General features: G+C 38.7%; 1 long non-coding RNA gene across 1 annotated transcript; it reads left to right on the top strand.

Moving 5' to 3' along the window:
- The first annotated feature begins 3189 nt into the window (after window positions 1-3189).
- On the top strand, window positions 3190-5966 carry LOC147307261 (uncharacterized). The gene is made up of 4 exons (XR_015126381.1): window positions 3190-3441; window positions 3907-3985; window positions 4364-4459; window positions 5223-5966. It is a non-coding gene; the product is annotated as an uncharacterized LOC147307261 (long non-coding RNA).
- Window positions 5967-6965: the final 999 nt, after the last annotated feature.

Genomic DNA, 6965 nt, shown 5'->3' with positions numbered 1-6965 from the left:
AAAAACTGAGTAGCTTAACTGAAAAGCTGCATAAATGATTTATTACAGATCATGCAAAACAGGAAAATTTTCTTTTTCTCTGTGATAATGTCAAGAGTCTCTTGAGTTATCTGAAACACATGATTACAACAACAACTTCATCCCCATTAAATCCCTAACAGTTTGAAGTAAAGGCTTCAACTTTCAGGTACCATAAATGATGTTCTTTCCATTTCCAGTGCTCGCTAATGGCAGGGGATACAGCTGGGAGAGAAACTCGAGCTTCACAGTTGTCATCCAGTTGATTAAGCAGAGTTTCTGTGTCTAACTGATCTGAGGGGCCCGGGCAGGGCCATGCTGACTTCAGCTAGAGTCCAAACACAAACAAAACAGTGAAGAAGGCCCAGCAGCGCCTCTTCTTTCTCAGGAGACTGAAAAGATTCGGCATGAGCCCCCGCATCCTCAGGACCTTCTATCACTGTGCCATTGAGAGCATCCTCACTGGATGCATCACCACCTGGTATGGCAACAGCACCGCCTACAACTGCAAAGCTCTCCAGCGAGTAGTGCGGTGCTCTGAACGGATAATTGGAGGTGAGCTTCCCTCCCTCCAAGACATCTACAGGAAGCGGTGCCTGAGGAAAGCGGGGAGGATCATCAAGGACTCCAGTCACCCCAGCCATAAACTGTTCAGACTGCTTCCATCAGGAAGGAGGTTCTGCAGCATCCGGTCCCGTACCAGCAGACTGAGAGACAGCTTTTTCCATCAGGCCATCAGACTGCTGAACACGTCATAGACACCTCAGCTTCACTACTGGAACTTCAACATTATGCACTCCACACTGTATATAAATGCCACTTGTTTTGCACATATTCAACTCTGTATATTTTATATATTTTATTATTATTATTATTATTATTATTATTTTATTTTATTTTTTTACTATTTAATTTGTAAAAATGTGTATACACACACACACACACACACACACACACACACACACACACACACACACACACACGCGTAGGAAAATATTTAGTATACACATCCAGAAATGCATATACTATTATATATTGTACATATATTTATTAGTTTCAGATTAGCCATTCTTGTATTTTGCTCGTTTGTGTTGTTGTGTTTGCACATCTCTGTTGCTTGTGGGGCTCGCACACAAGAATTTCACTCGCATGTGCTGTGCCAGTGTGCCTGCACATGTGATGTGACAATAAAAAGTGATTTGATTTGATTTGATTTGAAAAAAAAAACCCAGCAGCTTCACTGATCTCAGGCCAAGCTTTACTTCAAGCTGTGGCCCAATTTAACACAGCATGCTTCGCATATAGCAGACAGACGACAGTGAGATAATGAAGGAGCTAAGAAATAATGAGAGATAGAGGTGACGCAGACACACTGACGAGTGCAGTGTAACTTGAGTGTGTTGTTAATACTAAGTATGAGAGTCTCCTCTGTAATGGACGAGCAGTTTCTGTCATTTACCTTATAAATTTCTCAGCATAAACCAATGGATATTCAATCCCAATTGTAATGATGGTCATGGCTAAAGCAGCAGAAAAACAGCAAGTTTAATCTCTTTATAGGACACTTTTAATTATTTTAAATTTGTTTCAGTATCATCTGTAAAAGGTGGGATTGTGGGTCACACTTTTACAAATAAAGCAGGTAAGAAAGGTTAAGACTTTTAGACTTTTCTACTGCGATTAACGTTTGGTTTTCATCACATTCTTATCAAATCTTTCCAAACCATGACCACAAGAGATTCTTTTTGTTGTTGTTGTTGTTGTTTTCAGTAAAATACATCAAAAGTCATTTTTAAAACGTGGGATGTGGGACAGAGTGCATCACTGCTTTGCTTTACTTGCAAACTTTTTTTTTTGTCATTAAAATAAAATATAGAAATTTACCCACTGGGTATTTTTTCTTTCTCTTAGTTCCTCCCGAGACACCTCCTGTTTACCAGACTCAAAAATGGATGGTGCATTTCATGGTCAGGAGGACCCCCATTGCTATTCAGAGCTAGCATCTGGTGTAACTGCCATAATTAAAAACAGGTCAAATAAGCCTGCTGACTTGTTAGTGCCACTGCAATTTGCAACAAACAACTCCATTATAGGATCGATTGGAAGCCATGCAGGAGCGTCACAGCTTCTCTGGGATTCCTTTTAACCACACCAGCGGGGCTCTGGCTGTGCAACACGAGGCAAAAATCTTTTCTACTTCGGAGAGGGGAAACTTTAATGCATACAAACTTATCAAAAGAATAAAGGATCTGTGTTATGAAAGATTAGTGTAAAACAAGCTATGTGGCATGTAGGATGGTTGTAAATAAAGATAAGTCATAGTGTAACTGCAACCTTACATTTGTCAGATACAGTTTGTACTAAAACCCAAATTCCAAAAAAAGCTGGGATGCTGTGTAAAATTTGCATAAAATGTTTAAAATATAAAAAAAAAAATTTCATTTCATGATCTATCAAACATTTTCATTTGGTGAAAGGTTTGGAATGCAGACATGGCCAGGTCAGTACACAGTCTCTTCTGCTGTTGTAATGGGTCCAGCATGTGGTTTCGTATTGTCTTGCTGAAATGTGGAAGGCCTTCCCTGCATAGTCTGGCTGGAAGCATATGTTGGTCTAAAATCTGTATATACCTCTTCAGCACTGATGGTATGGGGGTGCATTAGTGCCAGTTTCATAGGCACTAATGCACCCCCATACCATGAGACATGCTGGCTTTTTAACTGATCTTTAATGCAGGGTCCATATTTTTGAAAAACAGTTACAAATTTCAGATCATTGACCACAGAATAGGCAGCACGGTGGCACGGTGGATAGCATTGTTGCCGCACAGCAAGAAGGTCCTGAGTTCAATTCCAACACCAGGCCGGGGTCTTTCTGTGTGGAGTTTGCATGTTCTCCCCGTGTTTGCGTGGGTTCCCTCCGGGTACTCCGGCTTCCTCCCACCGTCCAAAGACATGCAGCTTGTGGGGATAGGTTAATTGGAAAATCCAAATTGTCACTGGGTGTGAATGTGAGTGCGAATGGTTGTCTGTCCCTATGTGTTAGCCCTGCGACAGACTGGCGACCTGTCCAGGGTGTACCCTGCCTCTCGCCCTATGACAGCTGCACTGTAAACCCCAACAGTCTACCTGACTTATAAAGTTTGTGGATATAACAATTAAAATTCCTCACAAAGTTGAAACAACTTAAAACTTTTCTGTTCGGTTAACGATTCAAACAGTTATAATTGTACATGGCTTAGAAGTTAAGAGTAAATACTGCTTTCTTAATTATGATTTTTGAGTAAATGTTTTTTTCCGAGCTCCGCATGTGGACGTCATGACGTCATGACGTCTTCTCTCTAACCTGAACGACGTTGACAGAAAATTCTGTTCAATATGGCTGCCCTTCTCGAGCGACTGGAGAACACATTTGGAGAAACTTGTAAGTAAAACGGAACCTTCGTTATGTTTATTTTTTCCGTAAAAAAGCAAGTATATTAATATGTTGCAGCCAATAACTTGTTTTCGAATGCGCTGTGGTGTTAAAAAGCACAGACCCAGGTGGTGAATAGTTGTTCGCGGTTGTTCGCGCTCTTTTTCAAACATAGATTATGTCGTCAGTTTTACAGTTTTAACCGATTAAAACACAGTTTTACGAAGAATCACACATAAAGAAAGGGTCTTAGTGATATTTTAACGACCCCTTGCCAACGCAAGAAAGTTGGCGTTTTTACAACAGCAGCCTCATTGTTCGGCAGGTTTTTGTTTTTTTTTCTTCTCATTAGCATCATTCAAAAGTGACTTAGCTAGCAGTGGCAACTTCTATCTAAAACAATTGAAATATAGCAAGGTGTTGTATATTTAGTGTGCTGATAAGGTTTTCAATATTTTTATTTTTTCTTCCAAGGCTGAAGGCCAAAGACAAAAAGACAGAAGAAAAAAAAATTCAGACTGCAATTAATTTCAGGTGGAGACAGTAAACACAGGTGAGTTGAAAGATCTATTGAAGAAACCATTCATTAAGTCCCTTAAGGTGAAGATTTCATATATTGATAATGATAAAATTAACACAAATTAAAGGTTTCACTGATAAACACACAATTTTTCCTTGCTTTGAACCCCATGTTCTATATAGATCACAGCTCTGATCTGGAGAACACTATTTTAAAATACTGTGTAGGGTTTTTGTCAAATGATTAAGAAACATACTCTCTGTCACAAGAGACAGAAAGGTTGTATCTTAAAAGAAAAGTCTCCAAAATTTAGTAGAGTCTGATGTCATGCAGTTTCATAAACATGTATTCTCCCCAAAGAATGACACCTGAAAACTTTGCGTTAAATGAACTTTTCTTTTCCCTTTTTAGGAGGCGCCTGATATCAACGTGAAACGCACTGCAGTACTTCGTGCCCTTCCTGTATACCTGCGGGAGGAGGACCCAGAATTCTTTTAGACATGTAATGTAAGTGTATTTTTGCATTACTTAAATTCTGCCAGTAAGATAAAATGCTATGGATTTTTTTAAATACAATTTAATACCCTAGCAGCTACCAAATTGTACAAACAAAATACCCTCTCTGTAGAAAACCCACACACACACAGGTCAGGAGCAGGGCACAGGCGTATCACAGCACTATGGCTATGCTGCAGGTGGCCCAAAAACCAGGCTGAAGTCAAGATTTAGTTTCTTTTTGAGATAAAGTCATGAAATAAAAAATTACTTTTTTTTTTAGAAAAATAATAAAAATACAAATTATGTAATGCAAGAAGCTAACACGTTAATGTACATTTTTCAAAAAAAGTAGAGTACCCTAACTCGTTACAAAGTAACCCACTACACTGCTGAATGTTTTGCTAGATTACAGGTCATGCTTGTCACATTCTCTCAAACCAACCTTACTTATTTAATTGGGGCGATCGTGGCTCAAGAGTTGGGAGTTCGCCTTGTAATCAGAAGGTTGCCGGTTCGAGCCCTGGCTCCGACAGTCTCGGTCGTTGTGTCCTTGGGCAAGACACTTCACCCGTTGCCTACTGGTGGTGGTCAGAGGGCCCGCTGGTGCCAGTGTCCGGCAGCCTCGCCTCTGTCAGTGCGCCCCAGGGTGGCTGTGGCTACAATGTAGCTTGCCATCACCAGTGTGTGAATGGGTGTGAATGTCTGGATGACTGAATGTGTAAAGCGCTATACAAATACAGGCCATTTACCATTGATACTGTGTCTATTCCAGGCGGACGCATTGGATGAGTCGACCCTCATTGACACTCCAGTTGCCCTTCTCACAGTGGTTACCGACGGCGCTTCCCAGTCCAGTCCATTTTACTTCCTCAAGCATGGCTGTTTTGGTGAAAGGCGACTAGGTGATGTGTGATATTCCCAGATTTGCAAATGCATTTGCTTTATTGTTTGGCTTGATCTATGCTCTGCATTTAGACTACCCCAGGAAGCTGGTTCACACATTTGCCTTAGTCCAAAATATCTTCATGGGGCTTGATGACGGCAAACCCCTGAAACCCCTGCCTACATGCTCTTAAGGAATATAAGGCAATGTTTGTTAGGACACGCACTCTGTTACTGAGCACTTTGTTTGAAGCACTTTAAGCACTTTAAGTTTACTACAGGCTTTGGGTGGATTTAACTCCATCAGTTTACCTAATTTTCCTATACTTGACTGCCTTATCTGGTTATTTGGAAGCTGATCATCTTTGTACCCATTTTAAAAAATTGTTTTTCATTTCTATTTAAAAAAAAGTGATTAGTATTTGACTTTTTGTTTTGCATTTTTGTGTATTTTGAGAAAGATGCAATTAGGACTGATGTCGTCCTTTGTGAGTTTATAAAAAGATAAATGTTCTACACAGAATTTATAATGCTCACTTTATGGTGCCGATGTCCATGTTAGTTGTTTTATAAAAACATTTGTGATGTTTTTAAATTTTCATGAAAAAATGTTAAATAAACAAAATGTAAAGTAACTGAATTTCCGTACTTTTTTTTTTTTTAGTAGTCTACACTCACAACATAAATATCTTTTAATTAATAATCAGATAATTTGAGTTTAGGTTGTAATATAATTGCATTGTGTTGCATCAAAATAATAAACTACAAGAAACACAAAAATATTGAAATTAAAGTATACAGTCTTTGAGTAAAGCTCAATTAATAAAATATAAAATATAATTTAAAATTTTTAGGTTAACAATAAATACAAATTTTGAGTAGCCCATACTTAGAAGATATGAGTTTTTGTACTTAAATCTTTTGAGGTAATCAGTTTCCACAAAAGTTTTAAGTTCAGTCAACTTGTTCGGGTTTACAGTGTGGGATAGGCTCCAGCGCCCCCCGCGACCCTGAAAAGGATAAGCGGAAGCAAATGGATGGATGGATGACCACAGAATAGTTTCCCACTTTTCTCACATTGACATGTGGTTTCTTCTTTGCTTCATAGAGCTTTAACGTGCTTTACAGTTATGGTTGTTTTCATAGATAGCAAAAGTCTGAAGATCTGCATGACTGTTTAATGCATTGCTTCTTCAGAAATTTTCTCTGTTGATGTTATTCACTGCAGATGACGTGATATTTAAAGTCTTCAAGTTTTTGTTGAGAAACATCATTCTGAAACTCTCTATGATGCTCTTTTCATACCCACTCACGTTTCTGTTGCCATTTAACGTAAATTGTTGCAAAGGGTTCTTCCAAGTGTTTCTTTTTAGTAACACTTACTTTGCCAGCCTTTTTATGCCCCCTCCCAACATTTTTGAGACTTGTTGCATTCGTAAAATTCAAAATGAGCTGATATTTTTTATTAAATTGTAAATGTCTCAGTTTAAACATTTGTTTTCCATGTAATGACTTGTTATGATTTGGTGCAAATCAAAAGACTCAAGACGCAAAAGAACATAAGAATTCATAAATCAGCCATCACCATCAGTGTTACAACGTAATCTTGATTATCCACAGCTTTAACAAAAAG

This window comes from Aulonocara sp. 'chitande type north' Nkhata Bay, linkage group LG19, assembly GCF_057382095.1.
Source record: "Aulonocara sp. 'chitande type north' Nkhata Bay isolate Kocher_YH1m ecotype deep benthic linkage group LG19, A_spYH_male_GT1.1, whole genome shotgun sequence".
NCBI classification, from domain to species: Eukaryota; Metazoa; Chordata; class Actinopteri; order Cichliformes; family Cichlidae; genus Aulonocara; species Aulonocara sp. 'chitande type north' Nkhata Bay.
The sequence above is the reverse complement of the archived record's forward strand: the minus strand, read 5'-3'. Positions and strand labels throughout refer to the sequence as shown.